Genomic DNA, 15,658 nt, shown 5'->3' on the forward strand with positions numbered 1-15,658 from the left:
TGTTCTAGTGAACCTTGTTCTGGTGCTGGATGATGGAAAGTAGACTTGTGTTCTAGGCGTAGAAGGCGATCTGGAAATCTAGGTTTTCCTACATACGCTATTCTGTCGGGATTCTCGTCTTCTACCTCTTCAGTATCAGAGTTACTTTCTTTCTCGCTTACTTGTGCTGCTTTACGCTGTTCGTGTAACTTTATTATTTCTCTACGGATTTTCTTGTACATACTCTCCATAGCACCGACGGTTTTGTGCTTACCCTCGGCTATATTATCACTCCACCTTGTCAGGGTTCTCATTTCAGCCGGATCTTTAGACGGGTAATCTTGTTCTCTTATTAGACAATTGATCAGAAACTTTAATAACATGAGCTGGATCTCGGCTTTCCTTTGAGACATGGCCTCGCTAATACTTTCTGGATCATCCCCTGTACGGATGAAACGATATATTCTGTCTAGATCTTCTTTCATATTCGGTAAGGTGACTAGATACTCGGCCACCTTTCTTACGCGGAATGAATATAAAACCATATTATCCTCGCCTGGGACTGGATCATAGCCGCATTCGGCAAGGGATTTTCTTATTTCTGCTACAGTCTGATGTCTAGGCGTACGCTGTGACGCTTGTGCATGTAATTCGGCTGTCGTTAAACGCTTGCGTGGCGGCGGGGTTTGAGGAGTACCTCCCCCTGCGGCCCCTAAACTGGAGTCGTCTACTGAGGCTCTTCGTCCTGGCAGAGTGGGAAATGGAAATGCGGGCTGGATTTGTGTGGCGGGCTGGACCGGGGGTACCGTAACAGGTACTCCGGTGTCTGGAGGAGCGGGAAGTGCCTGATTTACAGGGACTGGCGGAGCGCGAACAGGATTTGCATATTCTGGGACTGTGTCGTCCAAATAGGACGAAATAAAAATATCAGCTGCGGTCTGTTTGTGACGTAACTTGGTCAGAACTAATGGTGGCGGGAAATTACTAGATGCCTCTGGGGTCGCTTTTGGCAAGCCCTCGGCAAGAAGAGGATACATACCCCTAATAAGGGCATGCCTCTGTCTGTCTGACTGTTCGGCTTTGACTTGTTCACCTATCTCGATTAATTATTTTTCTTGTGCTCGTTCTAAGGATTCTCTACTTAATTCTGACTTTCTGATTTCCTTTTCAGTTCTTCTATGAGCTTCTTTACGCCATAACTCGATGGCATCTTTCTGTGATTGTCTGGCTTTCTTTTTCCATAATGCTTCTTCTACTCGCATGATGCACTCGGCATCCCATGTACCCGATACGGGCCACCTATACTTTTCTTCTAACTGTTTGGTATACTCTACCCATAAATCTAGATACAATATGGCGCTTATGCCATGCTTCTGGTACATAAAGTGACCTGGGCTGTCCCTAGGCGGAACAGGAACTGCTGCTTCCAGCAGACCCTTTCTAGTTTTTAACTGACGTAATTTGGAAAACAAGGGCATGACTGGACTGTAATCTAGACACAATACAATACACAATAAACACGATACTTATTCCCCATTCATACCACGACATTAAAATACATGAAGAACATTTAAAAATAACAGTTCGGACAGAATATTACCTGGAATACTGAGAAACAGAAACACAAGAATTTCTCGAGAACGGAACAGACTAGAGTTACTGGATGCACTGCTGAAACAGTACGGAACATACCGGTCCCATAAAGGGACGCATCAAGACCCGTATCCACCTAGGTGAACACTTCGTTTGTGAGTCTGTGTACCACCAACCCACGGACCAGAGTCAATTTAGATTGACCCTGTCTAGATACTACCCCAGTAATGGTACTCACCGGGCAGCAAGATCGGAAGGCCTCGGATCGGACTGGACTGCTACGACGACGGACGACGAACTTCGGACTTCAGTTACGGGTGGGCCTCCGGATACCTCGGACCTTGGACTCTTGGCTTGGGCTCTGGTCGGGACTCGCCGCGTTCCTCCACCGTCTCGTTTGGATGCTGGACCGCCTCCTCCGTCTCCTCCGTGGGCCTGAGGGATACTTGAAGCAGAAATATCTGCCGGTGCACAGAAGAGTTCCGTCACGACTGCAGAGGGTCAGGGGGTCGGCGTGGCTTCACCGACGCGTGGGGAAAGGGCAAGTCCCTATTCGGGCGCCATTATGTGGTAAATAAATAAATAATACCTCTCTTTTTGACTAGACATATATCATAACAGATAGCTCAATAAATAAGAGTCAAGATTCGAGGTAGTAGGAGTTTTGCAGGTTTAATACAGCATAAGGACAGGAACAGGACAGGACAACCTGCATAGGAATAGGATGACAGGGCCCAGCAGCTGCTGGGGCTGGACCTGGGATGAGCGCGCTGGCTTTTAATAACAATACATGAGCATATATACATAACGCAAACACATAGCATTACATTGCAGTGGGCGTAGCAGTGGGTGGAGCAGTAGGTGTGACGCGTAGCAGTCGCGAAAGATAAGGGCGAAAGTAGGTGTAACGGGGCGTATACATGGACATGTGGTGCAGACGTAACAGGATATGTCATGAATGGGGCGGAAACCATGGAGGGGGCTACCTGAGGAGCCGGGACCTCTAACCTGATGGTGCGCGCAAACTAGCAATGACGTGTTACTAGGAGAAGCTGGGGGCTATGAACTCTGTGCTAGGAGCAGAGACTGAAGTCTGGAGAGTCAGGGCGACATGTACCTAAACAGTATCTAGTATCTGATGTTTAGAGAACATGTTGATATAAACTAGAAGTTAGGAAGGGAAAGGCTAACTTGATTCTAAGACTGGACCATGCATTATTCTACATGTAGTGCGTGATGAAGAATACTAAATGACCATTGAATACAGTATTTCTCTAACGTGGAGCCGGAAAGGCTAGACAATGACGGAAACTATTGATGCAGTTCAGTAGCTTAGGAATGCAGAGAAGGAGGACTGAACTGATAACAGGAACTATAACATTTTCTTGGCAGACTCAGAGACTGAGCCAGGCTGGACCGGGCACTGCGTGGCAGGAAGTAAGTGAAGGGTCGAGGATACAGGTGGGGGCTGTATCCCTCCTCAGCGAGGCTTCAGGAGACAGGAGCTGAATCTGGTGTCCAGGCCCTTTTGAGGCCTAGAAACGGGGACTTTATAATAGAATAACGTGCACACTGAGAAACGTGGCAACGTAGCTTTACATAGGCCTGATATTCGTAGTATTCACGAGGACTGGAAACTGGCATATTAGAGGTGGACACAACTATAATTGCGTCATTAATCGAACATAGGGAGTACATATGCATATTTAATCATGCACACATAACATATGATGGAGGAGGCGTAGGGACACAGAACATGGCAAAATTTACTTTTCCACACTCTTTCCCTAAAACTGTGTCCGAGATTTGGAAGACCCATGTGTGCGCTCTGAAGTGGCCTCAGTCATCACCCGAATCAATCAATAATAAACGACTAGGTCAGGGTGAGATCTGTCTCCTGTCTGGCCCGTGCGTGCCTGTTCTTTTTTCCATCTCTTGCAAAATACAGATCCTGCAGGGCAAATGGCCCCATATGGCCGCCACGCACTCTGGTAGGTGTCTACTTCTTAGAACCAAGTGCCATCTTCCACATGGGGGTCTTGCAGAGAATAGATACCAGTGTTTACTTTTCAAACCTGCTGGCCCAGCTATCGCTGCACGGGATTTAATATTTCTATAGTGTGCAACAGGGGGCTCGCTTTTGGTACTGGAGTATACATTTCAGGCTGGAGGCAGTGCTTCTGATAATCATATTACAGGATAGGTAATATTTAGCTCAGTGCTTAATTTTAAATAAATAAGTGCCAGAGACCTAGTCATGAGACCACTACAGCTTGCACCACCCATGGCCTCTGCCAGCGCTGCCACGTGTGACAATTCAGACTGTTCCCAGCCCCTGAAGCTATAAGAATGGCTTGGATGAGGTGTAGTCTTTTTCAATGCACATTCAATTAATAAACAACTGTTTACCACACGCACATAAATACACACAACCACACCTAACCAAACACACACAACCACACAACCACACACACAACCAACCACACAACCACATACACAACCACACACAACCACACACATACACACACATACACACAACCACACACATACACACTACCAAACGCGCAAAATCTCCACATAATTTGACATCAATCCACATAATTCAACTCAACAACACAATAACACAACACACCACATACATCTAATCCACACTACAGAATTCCACATCATGCCACAAAATTCTACAGCACACCACATCATTAAACTTCACCACATTCCATTCCACAACACAAAATACCATTACACATAATTACACTCAATAACACACAACCCCACTCCACACAATTCCAGTAAACTCAATACCACATAATTAGTACCAACAACATTCTACCATGCCACATCATTTCACTACACAAATACAATCCACAGCACACAATTTCACGCCACACAATTCCAAAACTAACAATTCCAATCCAACCCACATAATTCCACTACACACCACATGCATACACTCCATAACACATGGCTAACAGACAATGCCATTTACAATGCCATTAACTCTAACTCAAATAAATCCGAGACCTATTGCATTTCTAATGCTTGTTTAAAAGATTTTGTGGGTAGTAGACTAGTAGTCAGTAGTAGGCCCAAGCTAGTCGTGGCCTCATGGGTGTGTGCATGATGAAGCAACTGTTCCTTTGGTGTTTTTTGAATGTATTTCATTTTCAAGCATCATTTAGGGCCTGGATGGCATTGGATTGAGTTGGGAAATGTGTTTTTTTGGGCCTGGCCTTGTGGCCGGTGACCATTTAGAAGCATAGGCCTGCAAGCTTGTCTGGCCTTGTCTGCCAACAGGCCTGCTTTTATCCAGTAGGCTCAGAGCAGGTAGCCACAGCTTTATTAATCAAGTGTTTCTGTGTGGTCTGTTGAATTTAGACATCATTTAGGGCACGGATGGCATTGGATTGAGTTGGGAAGTGTTTTTATGGGTGGGCTTTCTGATGTTGGGCGTCTTAAAGACATTCCTTTGTTGTGTGTGTCTGGTGTGTGTTGGTGTCCAATGCATGTACCCTGCAGAACTTTTTGGGGTCTGTGAACTTTCGTATTTGCATTTTGTTGCATTAAAAAGGCAGAGCAGTGTGCTTTAGCATGCATCCTTTGCCTGGCTTTTATAGGCCTTTTGTCAGCTCCTGGTGTTTCCCAGGCCCCCTGCTTGTTGCTTGTGATTTGTGAGTGTCCATGTGGCTGGTGGCCTTTTATTTGTTGGGAGTTATTAGTGTCCTGCTTTTGCCATATAGGCCTGCATGGTTTTCCTATTGGCTTACTGCTTCCATCCATCCACCCCCTTTGTCAGCAGCAGCTCCATTTTTATTTTGGTGGTTCTTATTCTCTTTCCTATCCTTCCTGAGAGTGTAGTGTGTGTACACAGTAGTGTAACATAGCCCTTGTTGACAAAGTCTGAGAAATGGCTAGACTATATCTTTTGTTTGCACTAGTACAGTAGTAACTGAACCACAACAACAAATGCAACATTTCACTGATGTTCTTCTTCTGGCTTATTTGCTTTTAGGTGCACAAAAAGCCAGAGGAGGAGGTTTCATCATCATCACACGTTGTACTGCCAGCCAGACAGAAGTCCTGCTGCGCATCACGTCCACGTGTGACAACAACTTGTTGTGCATCTGCGTCCTGCCTGATATCTGAAGAAGATGGCCCCGAAAAAAGGTACCAGGTTCCGTACCAAGAAAGTTGCCAGTGAGAAGAAGGAACAGAAAAAGGAAGTACCATTAACCATGACTGGTGTGCCGGACAATGTTTTTTTGGGGACAAAAAAAGTTAAGCCTGCAGAAGCGTTGTCCGGGAACGCTGGGAGCAGCACCTCCGCACCAGCGGTCCACCCCGCCAATCTAGGCCCAAGCCCTTGAGTGTCGCAGAGGTAGCCAGTCTACTAACAAGCAGCAATGTTAAAATGTCATTATCGCAAAGTAGTACACAATCAATGCAGGCGGAAACTCAGCTGATAAGTGCGCAGCCGCAACAACAGCAGCAGCCGCAACAACAGCAGCAGCAGCAAGAACAACAGCAGCAACTGCAAGATCAGCAGCAGCAGCCGCAAGAAAAGAAGCAGCAGCCGCAAGAACACCAGCACAGCCACAAGAGCAGCAGCCGCAAGAACAGCCCACAATAGTAGTTGTTGCTCTTGAAGTAGGGGCATTTCAGGAAATCAAGCTTCCTGCAGACAAAGTGGAGCAAACCACTGTTTCGGAAGATCTATTGCCTTCCAGACCACCAGCAAGGAAAAGGAGGCTTAGTCCATCATCTTCTTGTTCAAGCCCCGCTTCTGATGATCGTGATGCCAATTGGCAGCCACCAGCTCAGTCTGAGAGTGATGCATGCCACAAGACAATGCTTCTGAAAAGGAAGGATCCAGAAAAACGTAGAGTTATGGAGGTAGATGTAGAAGAGGGGGATGATGTTGATGAAGACGAGCCAGTCATGACGCACATCACTCTCGCCCAAAAGGGGTTGCTGACCAACATTCTCACCCTATCCAGAAAGGCTGCTACTGAGCGGGATGTAGCAGGGATACCACCAACACAGGTTACACCACCACGACCTCCAGCTGCCATATTTTCAAAGGCCCGGCAGGGACCTACTACATCCAGCTCAACCATCAGTAGGTAGTGGTAGTAAAAGTCACAGTGTAGCTGCACAGTGTCACGTTCCAAGCACACCCTTCAGTTCATCTGGTATTGAAAGTGGAACATCCAGCAGTGCCAGAAAGTTCTCCTCCCCAGTTTGGGACTTCTTTTCTGTTAGCACCAAGGAGGAGAACGTTGCTATATGTTCAATTTGTCGCACAGGTGTTCGATGCGGTAAGCTTGGAACAAACTATGGTACCGAAGGCCAAGCAAGTCATCTCAGAATACACCACACTATCGTGTGGGACAATCTCCTACTTCACTTAAAACAAAGTAAAAAAACTCAGCCCTTGAAGTTGGCCATGAAGATTTAGGGGACAATATTATTGCGGTGGAAGGTGAAGAAGAGGGAGGCATTTCTAGCCCTGTCCCCAGTAGTGCAGTGGTACCGCCCACATCCTCCTCAGTAATATCTGAGTGGCACCGCAATAAGAGCCATACTCAGAGTCAGCCTGAGACACCAAAGACACAAAGGCAACCGAGTACTGCAATGAGACAAACTGCGTCGTGGAGCCTAAGTGGGTTAATGAATACAACAGCACCCCAAAGGAAAGTTATCCAGCCTACCATTGAGAGCATACTTAGGTTGGAGGGGAAGTTCCAATGCAACCACCCAATCGCACAGTTGTACAATGCGAAGCTGGCTAAAATGTTAGCACTGGACCTTCTCCCTTTTTCATTTGTGGAAAGGGTGAGTTTCCTTGAATTCGTGTCAGCCATCCGCACTAAATGGAAGGTTCCCAGCCGGTCCTATTTCGCAAGAATTGCTGTTTCGGCACTACATCATGATGTGCTGGAATTGATTGGACAAGCTTTGCAGCAGAGTGCTGTTCACAATATCCAACTGACAACAGACATGTGGACCACTTGCCAAGCCACAGATTACATGTGCATCACTGCACACTTGGTCTCTTTCGTGGGGGTTAGAGATAAGCTATCTGAATGAGGTGTTGTTGACACAGCTGAGATTTCTAAAGCTACTCGGAAACATGCAACTGTAGCCAAGTTTGCCATGGAGAAATCTCATACTGCTGTAAACATTTTGGAAGAGTTTCGTAGCAAGGTTTTTGAATGGCTGCGCCCAAGAGGGCTTAGTATTGGTTTTGTTGCCACAGATAATAGCAGTAATGTACTTAAGGCCATGGACCTTGGGTCCTATTTCAGGGTTCCATGTTTGGCGTACTGCATAAACATTATAGATCAAGACTTTCTGAAAAAAGAACCCATAGTCAGCAACTTACTGACCACCTCCCAAAGAAAATGCCTCATTTCAGCCATTCTTTTAAAGCTCGGAAGCAGCTGAGGATCATTCAACGTGAATATAAGATGCCAGTCAAAGCACTCATCCAGGAGGTGGCAACACGTTGGAACTCAACGTATTACATGCTTGATCGTCTGTTTGAGCAGTGCAGGCCACTCAATGAATATGTCATGCGAAGACTGGATGCTACTGTGAAAGGCATGACCCTTCAGATGGACCAATGGTGCCTAGTTAAATGCCTGACTGAGATGCTTCGTCCTTTTGAGGTCTTCACATGTGAAGTCAGCAAGGAGGACTGTACAATGAGCCAAGCAATCCCATTATTGCAAATGCTAGAGCATCAGCTGAAGAAGGTGTCTGAATCATACAAAGGTGTAGAGGAAAAAAAGGAAGCCTATGACTTGGTGGAGAGCTTAGCCCGTCAATTAGCTGAAAATTCAAGGGTGCACAATAGGATTTTGTCACAAGAACATTACATTTCTGCCACAATTCTGGATCCACAGGCAAAATTGGGACTGAAGACATTCATTCCTTTTTCAGAGCTGTATATTGCCCGCTACAAAACTTGGATAGCTGAGGCAACAAGTAAGTTGGAAAATGAACGGCTTCTAATTAAAAGCCCACAAGATCAACAAACAAGAAGTACTGCAGCACAGCATGCGGCATCAAGTGCAACTTCCGAGGCTGAGATCAGTGCGTTTGGCTCACAACACTCACCATCACTATCGACAACAGCAACAACAACTGGATCGTTAGGCCCAGTAGAATTGTTACACAATTGGTATTTACAGTTAGGCATTAATAGGCACAGTGCTGATGCACAGAGAAAAGAGCCCAAAAGTTTAGCAGCAGCACCCCTGAACATTGAGTGGATGGTCCAGGCCTTTCTGGATGACCCAACAGATGTGTACATTGATCAAAACCCATTGCAGTATGGGTTTAGGAAAAGGGCTGAATGGCCACTGAATGGCCACTGCTCAGCAGGCTGGCGATAAGCTATCTGGCTTGCCCTGTCGCAAGTGTCTCTCCCGAACGTGTTTTCAGTGCTGCTGGTTCCATTGTAACAGTGAGAAGGACCAGTCTCTCGCCCAAAAATGTGGAGAGGTTAACAATGATCAAAATGAATCAGCACTTTATACCACCGAATTACACAATACATGAAGCAAGCAAGGAAGATGAGGACAGCGGCTCAGGTGACGGAAGTAGTGTGTCACATCATGATTACCTACTACTGGCTGAACCCCCAGAGTTTGAGGACGAGCTATACTTCCCTGACAATTAGGCTTGCACTTACTGTCTTCCTCCCTTTTTTCCTTTATTTGTGTATCTGTCATTCCAGTTACAAACTTTGAATCACAACAAATCCATTACCACCGTCTTCTACTCTTTTTTCAATATACAAGTTTCAGGTGTCTGCATTAGACAGTACAGTCCTCCGAATCCAGCTCCTCCACTCCATCATACTGAAGCTCCCGCCTGAATCCATTGCCCTCATGATGATTGGATGATGGAAAATAGAAAAAAAAAAAACGTTCCTAGTCATGCCAAAAGAAGTGGAACATGATGACTACTATAGCTATCCTCCTTTCAGAGCTGAGAGAGACTGCCCATTAATGGAACAGGTAATGATTGATGCCATGCATTGGACGCATAGTCGCAGACTGAGTGATTTTGTTGTTGTTTCTTGTGCATGAAGTTATGTCATTGTGCACTAATCATCTTTCTACAGTACACACTAAACGTAACTCAAGGCATTTTCCCCTTCTTGCAAATAAGACATTTGTACTTCTAATGCAGCTTGATACATTTCTTTTGATTGAATACTGGAAGGGAACTCAATTTGCACACTGAGTATGACAACAGCACCGTCCATGATGATGATGGCGAAAAAGGCGGCCCGTTAACTTAAGATGAGACTGAACAGGTAATGAAAATGAATGGCATGCATTGGACACCTGACTCTGAGCGATTGGTGTTTGATGTTTGATGTTTTTGATGTTTGTTTGTTGTGCACGAAGTGAAGTCAAAGTGTACTAGTAGTCTTACTGTACACACTAAAGAGTGACTCAAGTCAATAATATTTGTACTCTTGTTGCGTAATAACAACATTTTACTTCTACTGCAGGCCGACCTTCACAGTCAGTCAGTACAAGTATTGGAGATGACTGATGGAATAATAACAAGTCAGGAGGAGGTTTCATGAGTGGCATAAAAAAAGCGTAAATGTTAACACGTCAACAACAACCACAGCAGACCCAAATGTCTATGTAGAAGTGAAGTCGAGTGTAGCGGTGGGTTGACTGCGGTGCATTGATTTACTAACTTAAATTGTAAAATGCTATGTTTGGAATGGATATGTGCTTTGTCCAACTCTTTGAAAAAAAGGACCCTAAATGGAGGATGTGCTAAGGAACGTGCCATCACTGTGGGCCTGCTCTGTCCTGTTGTTGTTGAAGGTCAATGCTGGAAACAGATTAAAGTAGAGATGATGCATACATGCCGCCACGGAAAGTGTTCTTGTTGCACACCATAACTTGTGCATTTGTTTCAACTTTGTTTCTCAATATCCCCTTTGTTTTTCCATCTACAATTACAGGCCGGGCCTTGCCCTATACTTGGGAAAACATTACAATGCACACTTACCTTACCAATAAATCTAAATTGTTTTCCAGGCGGGCAGTGGCGACTGGCGAGTGGAGACACCCAAGATTGATGGACGAGAGGACCAAGAGGAATGCCGCGATGCAAATCCAGTCCACATTTTTGACCAGGATAACACAGTAACAGTATCAACTTTCATCTTCTTTAAATAATTTGATTCATTTTTTTGTCTACAATCTTTACAACAGTGTGTTCTTGTTGTTGTTGTTATTATCATTAGGTTGGCTCTCTGTTTATGATTCATCCCAACCAATATTTAAAAATTGTATTTGCTATCTGTAAAAGTATTAATCCCGGAACAACTAAACAAGAAGTGTATGTAATCCGGGTCTCCTTATCAATCATCATCATGCATGCATTTCCTTTTTCTCCCTTAACATATTGATATGGATATGGCAGTCTACAAAGATTGTCGTTTGATGTTTGTCCATGCGTACTGTTTTTCACTGTCAAACCTTTCCCCAAACCCCCTTCCCATCCATTCAGCAAACGCTAACCCTCTTCCCCTGTGCTGTGTGACTTATTGAGGTGTGACTAAATTTAATGTACACCAATAATTAATCACACGCTTGCTGGGGCCGATGTGGGGCAAGCAACAGTAATTCAATTGCAAGGCAGAGCGATGATCTTCTTCTGCTTGCCCACACATGAGCAGTATATTTTAGAGATGATTTTTAACAAAGGAACATACACCTCAGCATTAGTTGCTGGCATTGATTGGATTTGTGTTCATCCTCATACACAGCACTAACTGTTACGCTGTAGGCCTAGTCAAGTGACTCGACACAACTGTAGTTTGTAACTCTGTCTAGTAGGCTATCCCCACCACCATTATGTTTTGTTGTAAAATATTTTTGCATATTATTGTTGCTCGGTAAGTTCTGTGCTGTACTTCATTCTACTACTACTCGAACAGTCTCTCAAAGGCGACTGACTGTCTCATTTTCTTTTTTTGCAAATGCTGCTGCCCTGCCAGTGTCTAATACTACTACTACCACCACCACCACAATCATGGCATGTTAGAAAAAGGAAACCATCATGCAGCCATCGCTGAGCCTGAGTTAAACATCAAGCAAAGGTAAGAGAAGTTTTGGGGAGGCATAATTAATAATGGACATGTTTTCAATCAATTCACACACCACTTTGAGTCCAGAAAAAGAATGCATAGACTAGAAGAGAGAGACTGACAGTACTAGTAGGACAACTCAATCAGGGAGAGGTGTCGCATCTATCTGTTTGTGTCTTACATAGTCAGACAATTATTTAAATCAAACACTGGCTATGGGTGGACCTACACCAGCAAGGAAACAGTGTGATGTAAAACAGTAACCCCACCTACAAAACATTAACAACATTGTATGTAAAGTAGAAATATAGATTTAATATAACCCTAACAAAAATAAACTATGTAAAATGTAAAAAAAAACCACAAAACCTGACCCACCACCTCCCTAACCCCAACTAATGTCCGTAACTGTAATGAGAAAGTCCAAATGTCCAAAACCCCAATTCCCACCCACCAAAACAAGAATTAAAAAAGGGGCAATAGACAGGGTCTAGGTTTGGTGGGATTGTCTCTGCAGGACACGTCGCATTTCCTCCTCTAGATTGGCGACGCAGCGCTTTAGAGCGCGGCAGATCAGCCACAGTGGGGGGCACCAGAGAAAGTAAGGCGGCGGTGGGCGGCCCCCAGACGGTGGCGCCGTACCGCTGAAGGGCGGAGGCTGGGGCCTGGGGCACTAAAGGAGGCTTCAGCTGCTGCCGCCTCTTCCTCCTCTTCCAAGACCACCAGCCGCCGATATTCTAGTCGGATTGCCTCCAGCTTGCGGCGTCGTGCCTTGGCGGGCAACTACTTCCGATCTGGTTTGGAAGGAGTAGCTGTACATCAAAAAGAAAAAACAAGACAATTGTAAAATATACTCTTAGAAAAACAGTAAGACAAGTTAATTATACACATAGTGGCATGGTAGCACTATAAAGCACAGTACATAATATTTGTGGTATGTATCTATCCTCCCACTTGCTTGGGCTTTAACATTTTAAATATGGAATCAGCACCCATCAAGAAAATATCATAATCAGTCTTTTTTTATGTTGAGTAAATCAGAAGAGAGAATTTGTAATGAACAGGTCTAAACTTTAGTGATGATCGTATTCAATTCTTTATTAGTCGATCCAAAACAGATAAAATCCAAATGTACATGCCATTTCTCTTTTAGCCAACGCGTTTCGTCTCGTAAACAAGACTTCTTCAGGGCTCAGTAAACTGTCTGTACTAGTTTGAATACGAAATAGTTACTCTTGTGTCAGTGACATGGGTTTACAGTTCTTAGTATTCTGTCATGTTCTTGCTGTGTCTTGTGTATACGACAAGTGGCATGGTAGCCAGATACGAGAGGCAGCATCCACGGTTCAACAGCTTCAACAGCTATTGCTTTTGAACCGTGGATGCTGCTTCTCGTATCTGGCTACCATGCCACTTGCCTCCCCCTTCAGTTGTACGGCGCCACCGTCTGGGGGCCGCCCGCCGCCGCCTTACCCTCTCTGGTGCCCCCCACTGTGGCTGAAACTGCCGCGCTCTGAGCCCTGAAGAAGTCTCGTTTATGAGACGAAACGCGTTCGCTAAAAGAGAAATGACATGTACATTTGGATTTTATCTGTTTTGGATCGACTAATAAAGAATTGAATACGATCATCACTAAAGTCCGGACCTGTTCATTACGAAATCTTTCTTCTGATTTACTCAACATAAAAAAGACTGATTATGATATTTTCTTGATGGGTGCTGATTCCATATTTAACTTGTCTTGCAATTTGGGCTTTACCCAAGAGGGAATAGATAGGGTTGTATTCCCCGGTTGCACAAGCACCATCACAAGAATAACTAGCCACGGATGTTAACAGGTGCAGATCTCTGTTGCCTCGAGCCTTTTGCGGGGCTTTAACATTTGCAGGATTTTTTCCGGCATTCAACCAGCCATGCATCAGATTCTTTACTATCAGCCACCTTTGCAATTTGCATGCTTGCATCACACGTATCCTTCTCTCTGTCAGTCATAAATATTTAATCTTGCCCGTCCTTCATCCTTCCACCCATCTTTCACTTTTTAGTTCAACACGAGGTGATCTGATCTGACTTTTAGTCTTCTCCATAACACTTTCAAAGCGGAGTTGAAATCACAGAAAGATGAGGCCATTGGTTACTCCATACTCCCGCCCCTAATGCCTTTACTAATGCCAATTAAAGGGTGTCAAACGTTCACAACAACTCTTACTTATTGTTAGGCCATCCTCAACCTAAAAGGGACAGCATCCCGTATTTTTAACATTGTGGCTGGCGGTGCTGAAAGCACCGCCCGCCGCAATGCTAAAAATAAATGGTGTGGTTTTCCAAGCACAACGTGACAGGCACCGTGCCTGCCACGTTGTGCTTTGAAAGGCAGGGGGTACCATAGGTACTCTCCATGGGGGCCCGCAACGGGCCCCCAATCATACTCCGCATGCCTTTCCGTGGCGGCAATGCCGCCATGGAAAGGCATTTCAAAATGCACTTTATATGGATGGAGGGTGTGTTTCAGACACCGCCGCCATATTGAACCCTTTTCCGCCCGGTCGACATGTCGACCGTGCGGAAAATCGGCGGACGGTCTTTCTATCCGCCGCGAACCCCCCAGCCATTATAATATGGAAAGGGACTTTTCAACAGGGATGGCGGGCGGTTTGCCCCAGCTGGGCTGGCGGGGACTACCGCCGGCCCCGTGGGGGCAATCTGCCCGCCATCCTAATGGGGCCCTAAGTCTCAACAGTACAGTATACATACAGTACAGCCTTGCAGTGAGTGTAATGTCAATAGTTAAGGATTATGAATCTAACTTACCACCGCCCGCCACTGGTGCTGGCACTCCCCCTACCACTCCATCGGCATCGGCAACTGACGCATCCTCTCCCTCCGAGTCGCCTTTACCGCTGTCCCCGGCAATGGTGGTCGGTAGTGCGCCTAGAAAACCTTATACATTTGTTAGGCGTCATATACACCTCCCCCTATTGGTCAGTAGCAAGATTAAAAAATGAGTTAATAGTATACAACAAACATCACTAGTACAAATCAGGTAGTAGTAGAGTAGACACTAGTAGTTATATATGGTCCCTAGGGTCATTCTAGCTTTTGATTAGTTAGCCCGAGCCATGCAACCATTTTACCTTTGTGTCTTTTATTTTTGCACATGTGACATTACCTTGTAGCTTGTTGTATAAGACACCTTTGAGCCCACATGACCTCATACTGCTACTGTCTAAACACTGCGTACAAGTAGTCAACCAAAACATTAACAAGCCACTTTTTATGAAGTTCTGGTGTACTGTTAGTCCATATTGCTTATCCATAAATGGTACACTGTTTGGCACGGCTGAGAAATGCTTGCAATATACTAAAACGCACCATTTCATTTTTCGCATTACAGACAGAAGATTTCCTTCTACGAACCAGAGCTTTGCAGAGCTTATGATGCAACAACTACCAGTACTAAGTTCTTCTAAGGTGAGGGGTCCCCAGAATTCACTCAGAGATCTTCATTTATAATTTTATATAAACTACATTCCTACCTAGGGGATGGTGGTGCTTCCACCACTGTTCAGTTATCATGATTTATTTCCCAACTATAAGTAAGTGTAACAATGTTTATTGTTTTAATGTTATTGATGTTCCTGTTGGTGCTGCATTGTAGAACAACGTACAGAGCTTGTCAATTCTAAATAAACAGTTTGAACTTACATAGACTTGATGCTATTTGGTTTGGACGTACACAAGTGAGCGAGCGAAAGGAAGGGTGTGCATGTGCATTGCTTCCACAACTGAGAGGTTCGGTGTGTTATGTTCTGGGTTGTCTACTTGTTGGGTATCTTGGGGGGAGGGTTTGGAGAGCTAATAGTTGTGACAAGACACTACTATAACAAGTCGGGCAGGGAATTGTGGTGGGTTCTGAACTTCTGATTGAGGTGTGTGAGGAAGGTTGTATGTGCAAAA

This window comes from Lissotriton helveticus, chromosome 1_1 (genome assembly GCF_964261635.1).
Source record: "Lissotriton helveticus chromosome 1_1, aLisHel1.1, whole genome shotgun sequence".
Taxonomy (NCBI): Eukaryota; Metazoa; Chordata; class Amphibia; order Caudata; family Salamandridae; genus Lissotriton; species Lissotriton helveticus.